We start from the raw sequence: 13,893 nt of genomic DNA, 5'->3' as shown, positions 1-13,893 counted from the left end.
ATTTAATTAAAGGAGTTTATTTAATTATTCAAGTACCATTGGACCTTCAAACTATAGGCCCATATGGTCCTATCTGTAGCTCAATAGGAATTTAATAAGAATCAATTTCAGATTAATTTGAATTGTTCAAATTAATTGAGAGAATTAATTATATGTGATATAATTAATTTAATTTAATTATATATGATATAATTAATATAATGTATTTGATACATTATAATATAAAATTTATTTGAGAGGAAATAAATATTTGAATGTGATTCAAATATTAATTATGTGATTTGGATTCATATAAGTGAATTTAATATAAATGGGATTTATATTAAATACCATTGATGAGAGAAATAAAACTATAGGTTATATTGTATATGATATAATATTAAATCTATAGGTTATTTTTTATATTAACATATAGTTTAATATATATTATATGATAAGGTGGTTATCATATATATGTATATTAATTTATTAAATTAATTTGTTGAATTACTTTATTAAATTAATTTTGAATTTTAAATTATTTTTTTGAATTAATTTATGGGAGGGAGTTGTAACTCCCTCCCCACTTTTCTCTCTGATGGAAGAATGTAACGAGTCAGTTTTTCACGTCTTCATTTTGTTCACAAAAGACTGAAAAAAATAATTTTTTTTCTTGAAGTTGTTAAAGACACATAAATTTTTTTTCTGAAAAAATTTCTCCCTCTCTCAATTCCTCTCAATCCCTCCCTTTTCATCCAAAGCATCTAAGAGCCTGCAATTGCTTAGTGTTTCTCATCCCATAAGAGAATGCAAGAGGTTCCAAATTGGAGGTATCTATTTTGGAATTTCGATGACTGTTTGTGATAATTTGAGAGGAGGGATTTTTCATGAAGAAGGTTATTCTTCAAAAGTAAGGGGTTTCTTGAAACCCTAATTTTCTTTTTTATTTTTATGTTGTGGCATGCTGTAAATTTCATTTTTCTACATAATTTTGTGACTGTAATTTGCTGAAATTGGGACCGATCCCCACGTTTCTGCTCAGAGCTTTCATAGGTTCATTCATGGACCACCTAAGCTTCGAGTTCCTGAAAATCCTAAGTAGTGACTGACTGACAGATCTACTAGGCTTTAGGGCGTAGACCGCTACTTGGGGAGAGAAAACATTTAAAAGAATGAGTTTAAAATGTCCAGTGAGTGACTACTTTAAAGAAACATGCTTTCATACACGAATAGACATAAACATGCTTATCATAAAACATTTGCATTCTCATTTTCAAATGTAAACATATTTGGCCTTAAACATTGCATAAACATTTTCAGGGTTTGGAAATAAAACTGAAAACGTGAAGACATAACATATGGAAACCATGAAATAAAATTCATCATTATTTCTTGTAAAGCTCCTCTACTCCTCTGCCTAAACATGTGAGAGAGCCCTTTTGCTCGATTTCTAATAACCTTAGTTGAGAAAGAGCCCTTTTGCTCAATCTCGTCAACGTAAATAATATAGATCATACGTGCATATAGAACTGAATAGGATCCTGACTATCTTACCATACCTTCAGTATCAAGAATCTATAACATACCTGAGAATATGGGTACCTTACCATACCTTCAATATCAACACTGGAATAGGGCTTGTACAAGGCAAAAATCATCCAAACATTTCATAACATGGTCATAAGCTTACTGAAAACGCATGCTAAGTTCACATATAAAATCTCATTCTTTGAAATTATGGAACATGCGATCAACATATAAATAAAGCATGCATAGAGAAAATCACGATATAAAACAGCATGTTTATGCGTCGAAAATCATTTATAAAACTACTTCATTAGAAATAATTTGTAAAATACGTCACTCACTGTATTAAGCTACTCCCCAAAAGATTTGTACGCCTCTCCTATTTGTGTCTACCCTGTAATAAGAATAAATCCCTTGGTTAATGTCATTGGCTCCTTTTTGGGTTCAACTTAAACATTTAAACTTAACATCATATTCATAGATTTTTCGTTATAATTTACTGATCGTATAACTTAACTCATTTAATCATTACTGATTTCATCGCATCATGACTGAACTCATCGCATCACTTATACTTAGCCAATTTACCTTTTACTTGCCTGAAAAATAGAAACCCTCGCTTACGGGTGCTTGGAAATTATGAAGACACACTTTTATGCCTATGCGATGAGCGTTCGTTGTGCGTCTCACTTAGCATGCCTCGACTACTGACATGCTTCTTTGTGCTGCCTCACGCCTTACTTCGCGTGCACTCCTTACCCAACTACTACTTTCGTTCGCATGAACCCTTACTAATCACTTACGTGGATCGTCACATACCCTGTCCGGTCAGCTGCTTACTTATCCTTTGGATGCAACTGTCTACTTATTCATCCATAACATTAATTCAGATTTGAACTTCCATATTTAATAACTTGTAATCCAACCATTATTTAACTAAACTTCCTTCTAAAAACTTGCTCATAAACATCTTCGCTTCCTTATCTTAGGATTTGAGTATCAGATTCCTCTAGTTAGGCTGGAAATCCTTTAATTTCTCAAGCTTACCCGAGAGTTCATGAAACTTCTGATTCTCAACAATTCTTCAAATTTTCAGACTTTAATTGCTTGAATCTTATCTCGGTAGCTCAATATCACCTTCATCACTAATTAAGCATCAAATGGGTAATAACATTATTTCCTTAGCACGAGAAATTTGGCAACACAGATTTCTACTTTTTAAGACCTATTTATACTTAGGCTTGCATGCACATTTAGCTTAATCCAATGCCACCTGGCCCATTAATCCTTATTTAATGTTTCTAAAACTGCCACTTAACCTACTTACTAAGTGATTAAGTTGAACTCTTCAACTTAAATTTATCGCATAAGGCTTTCTCCCACTTAAGCCCCTTCCTGGTCTTCACTCATTCCTAGCCATCATCATATTGCCTTGCCTTAGGCATTCATTACGAGCCTTATCTGATCATCTTTCCCTTAAATGGCTTCCATAACATACCCCGTCACATCATCTATGCAACACCATTTTCTCCCATCATCGCCTAAGCTAACGACAGCCTCGCCTGCCAACCTCAAGCCTCTTGGCTAGTCTTCATCTCGCGCCCCTCGTAGCACTTTGTCTTAGCATCCCTTGGAGCGCTCGTCAAAGCAACTTAACTGCTTGTATGCTGCCTGTACTTGGCCTTTACTAACATCACATGGAATGGTCGCATACACCTTTTTACCAGCCTCGACCAACATCTGACTCACTCAATAGCCAACTTAACTTCCCTTATGGCATTTCACATGCATCATGGGTCATACTTATGAAGGAAATTGGACATGAGGATTTCCATGAGCAGCAGAAGGATCTTTCCAAATTTCAATCATATATGAACATACATAATTACAGTCACAAATGGAAACAATTGGCTATGCGCAAAACAGAAATTATAGCATGCTTTACTACACGATCAAGAAAAGGAATTAACCATACCTTTGAAGACTTATCTTCAAGATCCCTCGATTACGAACGCTCGTCCACTGTAAGACGGCAACCATGAACGCTCAAACAACACGACCGCTACACTGCACGATCACAGTGAACTCGAACAAAGCGATCACCAAGGTCACGAACACCACGAATGGCCTCCACAGAACCTCGACTCTAACAAATTGAATATGACACCACCAAAAAGGTTACCTCAGTATTCTCGGTGTGAGAATCCAGAGTGTGGGCTTTGTGTGGACTTGTTAGAGGCAGAAACCGGAGGAGGACAATCGTGTAAACGATTGAGCAAGTGGGAGATGATAAAGCCTATCGCATAGGTCGATGCCCAGTTGTTTATCAAAAGCAATGCGATCATCTAGCTAAAGCTATGCGATCGTTTAGCTTATCGGCTAGCTAAGTGTCTATCATGTAGGAACACTCCACGATCGTCTAGTCTCTTCAAGCTGTCATTTAGTAAATCTAATTTACTTGACAACCTTTCGTGAGAACTTTCCGAGATTGGAAATCTCAAATCAACATTTTGCAAATCTTACTAAAATTAGGAAAACATTTTTTCTTTGATCTCACAGTTACCATGAAACCACCAATAACCTCCCACTCAATTGGTTATTAGAGAAAAAGAGATAATTATCCAATAATTAATTTTATTATAAATATATATATGATAACTAACTCACCATAATATATTTATAACCTATAGTTTTAATATTTCATCTCATGAAACATATAAACCATTGCTTTTTTTTTCTATTCCATGGCACATAATGTAAATCTCATTTATATTAACCATCCACTTGATGTATTTCATACACCATACCGATCATATCATATATAATCGAATTATCTCTTGTCAATTTGACATTTCAAATCAACACTAAGAACTTATTCTCAACTTGAGCTACCAAGGGGACCTTATAGACTTGTAGCTTGAAACTCCAACGGTATGTGAATAACTGGCTAAACTCTTTAGTCACGGGATCCACCATCCGTTAAACTGTCAGGCACTTCACTAAATATCGACAACTGAACTCTCCTTACTACAGATATATTATGTGTCCATCTTAACAAGTCAACAGTGCGACAACCTTTCACAGATCATTCGTAAGTACAGCTCGGCCAATAACCGTTATGCCCCTATAGTTACATCTAACTCCTTAAGTACCACTGATCCATCTAATGAACATAAGTCATAGTCCTACTATGACTGAGTCCTCTCTTCCAAAGAGAAGTTGTGGCCACTATGTTCAAGCCCCAGAATCCATCCTTAAGAAAGTAATCTATCTACTTACTCCTACTTCGAAGAATGAGTGAATTCCATCTTGTGTAACTGAGTTCTCAGCTCCCAAATCAGATAAGTCCCCAAAAAGTAGGCATTTTGAGATCGCAATATGGCCACTCTCACCCATACTAATCAAAGGACCACCCTCAAAGGCAAGAGTTTCCAAAACACTCTGGATTGAGGTCATGTCACCTATGGTCGTTTAGGTGAGATGTAAGTCTCCAGTATCAACGGCGTTAATACAGAGACAAATCATCTCGTGGTCCGGTTTTATACAAACTCTTTGTATAGGACACCCCTGCTTGCATGTCTCTACATGAATGGTCAGAATCTACCATATGTAGTAATTTACAATACTTGTAAACTTCTACAAAGTGGACCGTATCCGTAGTGTCAACAGGATCTAGGGTTAGCAACAGGGCCGGGTCGGGCCGGGGGGCGTCCCCCGTCCCTGGCCCCATAGGGGAAATTCTCCCCCATTCTCACCCCCGTCCCCATAATTTGAAGGCGGGGATGGGGGCAAGGATTCCCCGTCAGGGAAACAGGGTCCCCGCGGAGCCTCATTCCCTATTTCCCTGTAGGGATTCCCCTACTAATTCTCCTCGGCGAATCCCCTACTAATTCCCTGCGGGGATTCCCATTTTTTTAATTCAAATTTTATTTAAAATTTGATTAAAATTTGGGCTTGAATTTTGGGCTTGGATTGATAACGGGTGGAAATGCACGTTATTACAGTGCTAAGTTCTTAAACAATGTTGGCTTGCGTTGATAAAATATGTTAGATTGCGTCCAAAAAACATTAAGTTTATAACATTGCGATCGCCTGCGTCCATCGCATAAAAACAATTAATTTTTGTATTTTTATGCAAAATATGCGTTGACGCAAGGCGAAAAGCGTGATCACAAGAAATCAACGATCGAGTACAGCATCACCGCAAGGCTTTGCGGTGATTTGTGCTCGCAAATATCTGCTCAAGAAGGATTGTTGCATAGAGTCACCACAACTTGGTGAGCGCATCTGGGTGAAAGGCATAATTAATCATGATGGAACAGAAAGTTGATGACGGTCGAATCCGAATTAAGTTGACAAGCCGCTAACGATAACAACTACATTTAGCTTTTCGGTGACAAATATTTGGCACATCAATCAGAGAATTAAAGTCATCCCATCCGTGCAATCATAAGAGAGAAGCCGTTTTTCACCCCGAAGGCTCTATAAATACCGAAGGCATCCTTCAGAAAAGAGGTTCACAAGTTTTAGCAAGTTCAGAAGTTCACCAGTTTAACCTTGTCCGTAGTTTTCCTTTTTATTTTAAGGTGGAACAAGAGAAGAGCCGAGACGCCGGAAGATCGCTCAGGGCAACTCGAGAGAAAACCCAGAGGCGTAAAAGTAGAGAGCGGGCCGACTCTCGCGAGAGCGAGAATATCTTTTGAACACGAGTAGAAAGACAATGTAAAAGCCTGGGAAGCAAGAGAATTCTACCAAGCTCTTTATTCTCTTCTTGCATTGTTATTTTGTACTTAAACTTTATATTTATATAATCAAAGTTCTTATTCTATATCTGATCACTCTCTTGGCACGCATGAGTAGTTAAACTAATCGAATGGGTTGAGAAGATTTAAGCTAACATGACCTAGGATCTTCGTCGCATGCGATTATCTTGTTTTATGTTGTGTCCAACACCTCTTTAGAGCTACCCGAGAGAGAGTTTAAAGAAAGAACCTAAAGACTCGAGAGAGCTAGGTTAGAATCTAGACTCGCGAGAGCGAGATTAGATCGGCATAAGCAAGAGATAGGGACTTAGAGATAAGCTCTGTTTGTCAACCTGCATCGCATGCACCCTAGAGATAGTATGATATTATGTGGTCGCCTTATTTGTGTGAGTGTCATTTCGTCATCGCATAAATCAGGATAGAGGCTTATGTGTAGGTCCTATAGACTTATAGCATATATCGCATGTGTTCTAGCATTAGAAGTCATAGCATTCGCATCGAGAGGTGGTTTACTATTGTATGTGTGTTGCATGATTGCATAGCATGAACGCATCCTAGGAAGTGTTAGCCGAAACTCTTCTCAACCCGTTCACCGTATACTCATCATATCTTCTATTTAATCAACTATTTTTGAAACTCTGCCGCATTTGTTTATTTTTATTACCACAAACAACAACCCCAACAACTATTGATTTATTTGGTTACCGCAAAGTTTTCTGAAAGATATGGTAACTAAGAAAAGGGGCACTGGTAAGTTTGCCACGGTGGCTTTAACGTAAGACTCGAAATCAATAATTCCACCGAAGATGAGTGATCCTAGGAGCTTTACTATACCTTGCTCCATTGGAGGACTATACATTGGGCAAACATTATGTGACCTTGGAGCCAGCATCAATTTGATGCCTCTGTCGATCTTTAAGCAGCTGAATGTGGGGCAACTTGCGCACACGACCGTGACTCTTCAACTTGCAGATAGATCTCTGGTGCATCCAGAAGGGAAGGTGAAGGACATGCTGGTCACCATCGACAAATTTATTCTACAAGTTGACTTCATCATCTTAGATTACGAAGCCGACGAAGATGTGCCCATCATCCTGAGGCGACCATTTTTATCAACAGGTCGTGTCCAAATTGATGTACACAAAGGAGAGATCACTTTGAGCATAAATGGACAGAAGCTCAAGTTCGACATAATCTGTGCCATGAAGTTCCTGACAAAGAAGACCTGCATGACTCTGACGATGACCAGAATTTGACTGAAGAAGAAAAGCTTGACGAAGAGAATGAAGAAGAGGATGCAAGCTCATCCATTGCTGCATGTAATGCGATCATAAAAAAACAAACAAGGAAGTTGAAACGATCGCAACCCGAGAAGAAGAGCCAACAGAAAAAGAAGAAAGAAAAACAACGCAACTGTCCTTAGTAGAGCCACCAATAATGGAATTGAAGACCCTGCTGAACCACTTAAAGTATGCATTTTTGGGGCAGAATGAGAAGCTGCTAGTAATTATTTCCTTGGAACTTAATGAAGACCAGGAGAATGTGTTGATGAGCATTCTAAGAAAACATGTGCGAGCAATTGGCTGGACGCTCGCAGACATCCTAGGAATTAGCCCTGCATACTGTATGCACCGCATTCGTCTCGAAGAAGACCACAAGGCAACGATCGAACAACAGTGCAGACTCAACCCTGCAATGAAAGAGGTCGTTAAAAAAGAGATCATTAAGTGGTTAGATGCGGACATTATTTATTTGATAGCAGACAGCACATGGGTCAGCCCCATGTAGTGTGTGCCGAAAAAAGGCGGCATGACGGTAGTCCCCAACGAGAATAATGAGTTGATACTGCAAAGAACTGTCACCGGGTGGCGTATTTGCATGGACTACCATAAGCTGAATGCGGCAACGAAGAAAGATCATTTTCCTCTACCGTTCATTGACCAAATGCTAGATCAGGACAAAAGATCAGGACAAGACCACATTCACCTACCCATATGGGACTTTTGCTTTTCGCTGCATGCCGTTCGGCCTCTGCAATGCACCAAGCACGTTCCAAAGGTGCATGATGGTCATCTTTTCAAATTATCTTGAGGACTCTATTGAAAACTTCATGGATGACTTCTCTATCTATGGGCATACCTATGAAGTCTCTCTGGCCAACCTGGAGAAGATACTGAAAAAATGCGAGGAGATGAGTTTCGTTCTTAACTAGAAAAAATGCCATTTTATGGTAAAAAAGGGCATCGTGTTGAGGCACAAGGTTTCGAGGGATGGTTTGGAGGTGGATAAAGCAAAGTAAGAAACAATTGAAAAACTTTCACCTCCAACAAGTGTGAATGTTGTAAGAAGTTTCTTGGGACATGCCACATTCTATAGACGCTTTGTCAAGGACTTTTCGAAAATAGCACGACCGCTAAGTGTGTTGATGGAGGCTAACAGAAAATTTGATTTTGACAACAATTGCCTCAATGCATTCGGGATTTTGAAGAATGCGCTAACAACCGCGCCCGTGTTAATCGCACCTGATTGGACACTTCTTTTTGAATTAATGTGCAATGCAAGCGGGTATACGATAGGAGCAGCTCTAGCACAGAAGAGAAAAACAATCTTACATCCCATCGCATATACGAGTAAGACATTGAATCCTGCTCAGACTAATTACACCACCACAGAAAAGGTGCTGCTTGCGGTAATTTTTGCGTTGGAAAAATTTAGAGCGTATCTACTAGGAATAAAAGTGCTCATCCATACTGATCATTCGGTGATAAAGTATTTAATGACAAAAAAAGATGCGGAGTCGAGATTGATCAGATAGATATTGGGCTCCACAACACTATAAGTCTATACATTATAAACATATATATAAATAAGTTATTTTATATATTATAAATATATACTTATAAAATATTAAAAATATAAATATATCAAATTGGGGTTGAGGTCGAGGTCGGGGCGGGGATACCGTCCCCGTCCCCGGATGGGGCCCCAAAAAATTTCTCTGGTTTGACCCCATCCCGGTCAAACCAGGGATTTCCCGCCGATCAGGACGGTTCCCGCGGGGAATTTTTCCAACCCTACCAGGATCAAATATCCCTCCTTAATCCTACCTATTTAGGTTATCACTTAAGGCATGATCCACTTGTATATCTCATATACATGCTTAAATTTACATACAATAACCATGGAGCTTTGTTTATTGGATATGAGTAAATGTCAAATAAAATAATTATTATTTTATTCATAACAATGTGTATAGATTATAAACTACGAGACTCCAGGAGAATTAGGACACCAATCCCAACAACTTAGCCATATTTTCCCCTTCTTGAATACCTGGCCACATAGCTTGGGGTGACCTTTTCGCATCAAGCTCTCTGTTTTTCTTCTAAGTGTTAATTCCTCTCCATTTCATCCAAGAGCCTAGAAATCCATACTTAGAACATTTTTCTACCCTCCAAGTACTAAAGAGCTCAACCTTTTAACACTTAGAAAAAAATTTCTCATCTTTTAGCTTGGCTTCACGCCCAACTTTCCTTTACCTTAGACTCTCAAAGTTCACTAAGTGTTGGTTGCTCATCAATCTATCCGAGAGCATCCTTTCCCAAAACTTAAGAATTTTTCCTTCTTAACATATATAGACACATTATACATTACATGTAACTTGGTTTACACTTACATTAATATTAATAAATATCTTAAACATATAATTAGCAGGACTTAAACATAATTAACTAGTAAAACAAGTTTAGGGGTTTACACAACTTCTCTAATATTCTGGCAAAATCCAACATCATCATCATTCAAAAGTGATCCAATGTCTATGGTGAATTATAAAATTGCAATGTAACGCAATATAGAATTAGAAAATTAATCAATTTTTCTTCACTAATTTAAGGAATAAAATTTTCAATTAAAGCATGTATAACACTACCAGATCGTAGGAATTTGCACAACAAAATCCTCAAAATCCAGTATAAATTAGCATAAAAACTTAATTAGACTCTTTTATGACATGTTTGGGTGTAATTCTAAAATGGTTAAAACCACTTCAAAAATATTTTTAATCATTCAAAATCAATTTTAATAATAGTATGAAGAAGACATTTAAAAGTGTAAAATTAAATATTGAATTGACTTTAAATATGACAAAAGTACTGATTTTAATCGTTTTAAAATCACTCCCAAACATGTCTTTAAACTTTTGATGGAACTAATTGTCATCTTCGTCCAACTAAAGGCAATTCATATACGTTAGAGCAAAAGTTTTGGCTACTAAATAGATGAGTTAATAGATATATAGATAGAGATGGTGCTGTCTTTAATATTTTGGGGACCAAAAATGATCATAATTGGCATTAATATTCAATTTGGCTTCTGCTACAGCTCCTAGGAAAAGGAAATTTGATATCTACATCGAAATTAAGCCTATATATTCAACAGAACACAAATATATGAACCCTTAATATTATAAACATTGATCACTTTCATTGGCCCATCTTAAATAAAATGCCTAATATCATTATAATTATTAATAGATATGTTGACAACAAAATAAATTGCTAAAATAAAATTCAAGAACGCACCGACACACCTCATTAGCCATGGAGAGTTGCACTTTAATTTCTCTATCAAAAGAAATTGAATAGAAATTCAAATTTTGGTTTGAAATTTTGTCTGCTGAAGTAATATGGCTGCGGCTGCTCTATACCCATTTTTCCAATTGGAGTCGTCGGCGGCGAAAGGCAGCGGTCGTCGGCGACAACAATTGCCATTGATAATCTATAGAATTGTGTGTTGTTTATAACTCTATAGTTTTGCTCCTCCGGCAACTCATGAGCTTGCGTTTTACAATTCAAGGACATTGATTGCATTGAAGCCAATTTTTTTTTTTTTGGGAAAACCTCGCACTATGCGCAAATAAATAGAAAAATAATCGGAAAAAAAGATACCAAAATTTAAGTTGAAAACTCTAAAATCGAAGAGAAACCATATCCAACGAAAAAATTCTATGTAAAAAATTGTTATAATCACACAAAATTTTCTCTTCAATCCCATTATAAGAAGCACATTTTCAAAACTTTTGTACCATTTACATATTATTCTCACTCTCAAACTAGCGAATACATAAAAAACAATTTAACTAGAGCTAACATACTCAAATTCAAAGTATTTTTAACTACGACAATTTAAAATCAAAGTAATAAACTCCTTTTATAGTGTTTGGATTTCATCACCTCTTCAAACATTTTCATAATATTTGTCCAAGTCCATCAGAAGAGCCACCGTACCCTTCAGAAGTACTTTGACAGTAATTCCTAAAATTTTAACGATCGAGTCTTACTTCGGTATCTATGTGTAATCTCTATGATTTAGTGATAATCTTTATTTGGATTAAATGAAGATCATTATGTAATATATATCATCACCTATTCAAAATAACATATTCCTGATAGAGAGGGTTATTGAAAAAAAAATACAAAATTTGAGGACAAAAGTTCAATTTTAACTAGTTAGAGAGGTAAATATAGAAAAGTCAATTAGGTTTTTTTTTTAAGTCAATTTAGAATAGAAATGAAAAAAATTCAAGATATATATAAAAAAAAGTTCGGCAAAAGTTTAGGAGAAAATATAAACTATACATGTAAAAAAGAAAGTTTGGCAAAAGTTTAGGTAGAAAATATAGGAAAATTGTATTGGGTAGCAAAATATAATCATATATTAGTAATTTTAGCTTCACTTTTTACACTTCATATCTATAATAAAAATCATGCATGGTTTTTATCTCATTTTAATCTATTCCGTGTTTTTCGTTTTTTTCTTTTTATTTGTTTCTTCTTCTTCTTTTTTCTTTTTTTCTTTTTTTCTTTTTTTCTTTTTTTTGGCCATGCACTTGTGTGACGTGATTTTTTTTTTAATTTCTCCCATATGAGATTTCTTCTTTCATTTTCTAATCGTAGGTGTAATTATTGTCCTATAATTTTTAATCTTCTCTCCTCTAGATCCTTCATAAATCGTGTGCTAATTTTCTTTCAATTCTACATGATTTTTTATTCAACGTGCCCTTCTTTTTTTCTCAATTCCTTGTGATTTTGTTCTCTTTGTCAATCATTATCTCTTCTTCATAGTAATGGATTTTGAAAAGGAAGAAAAACATAATAATAAGATTTACACATGTAGCTGAAACCATATAATAATATAATAACAATATGTTTGGTACATAAATAATGTTTGGCGGTTAGTAAATTTTCATTTTTCTAATGGTTCATTTTCTAAAATTCAGTATTATATCTAATAACAAAATAATAATTTTTATGTTGTGGGGTAACAAAAGAATAACTAAATCTAACCCTTGTCAATTGAAAATTAGCTAATCAAAACGAAGTTTTACGTGTATAATAATCAAACTGTATCAATAAGCTAATGTATATAATATCAAATTAAAGTGTAACGATAAGCTTATATATTTAATATCACAGTGTAGAAGTGTATTGGTCCACGACTACAAAATCTACATTACTTGACATTGGTTTTTAATTACTTGGTGTTTCTTTGGAAAAAAAAAAAGTCAAGTAATGATCTGTTCGAAAAGAAAATGTCAAGTAAAAGGGTTAAAAAAGTGGAGATTGATGGAATGTTTTAGATATTTTCACGCGAACCAACGTGTCAAGTATAATAAGCTCTTACTTGACACGAATAAAATGTCAAGAATAATTGACTTATTATTTTAAAGAAGTAAAAGGGTTAAATGCCCTAGAGAAACCCTAAAAATTATCTCAAATGTCTGCCTCCAAAATCCCCTTCTCGATATCTCTCTCACGGCCGATCTCTCCCTCCCTCGTCCAATCTCTCTTTTCCCTCACGCGAAGTAGCTCCATCGGTCGTCTCTCTCTCATTGTTGTCGTCCAATCGACTTCCTTTCTCAGCTCGATCCGAGAGATCTCGTCGCCGTCGGCCACTCACGTGCAGCGATTTTACAGTCCCTCTCCCACTCAGGTTTCGCCGCCAGATCTGCAATCATTTGCTACTAATTTCAATGCTAGTTAAGTTAGTCCAGCCAAATCCGCTCGTCATCGTCGAGGTCGTCCACGCCATCGTCGAGGTCCAGCTTTGTAACAAATTTGTTCAAGCGCGGGCTTCACTCTATCTCGTCAGATCTATACTCCATCTCGCTGGAATCTTGTATTTTTGGGTAAGGTTTTGGTAAGTTTGGTGAGTTTTGATTACTTTAGTGGGTTTCTTGGAAATTTTTGAATACCCATAAGTTTTTTACCCAAATTGATTGATATTCTTTGTGATTCAGCTTTAGATTCAAGATTTGGAGAACATTAATGTGTTGTCCAACAAGTTGATATCGATTTCGGTAAGATTTTTGGTAAGTATATGAGGTATATCTTGTTTGCTATTGGATATTGCGTTTGCTCCATTGTTGTACACAATATTATGGTCGGTTTTGGTAGTTTTGCTTGAAGATTTTTGAACCCTCAATAAGTTTTAACATTGACTTAGTAATACCTATCACTTTTTTTTTGTGTTAGATTGAAATGTTGGAAGGAGTTAAGTTGTTGTCCAATAGGTTTGAGACCGATCTTGGCAAGGTTTTGGTAAGTTTGGAGGTTAGTATTAA

This window comes from Benincasa hispida, chromosome 3 (assembly GCF_009727055.1).
Source record: "Benincasa hispida cultivar B227 chromosome 3, ASM972705v1, whole genome shotgun sequence".
NCBI classification, from domain to species: domain Eukaryota; kingdom Viridiplantae; phylum Streptophyta; class Magnoliopsida; order Cucurbitales; family Cucurbitaceae; genus Benincasa; species Benincasa hispida.
This window is presented reverse-complemented; position numbering follows the sequence as displayed.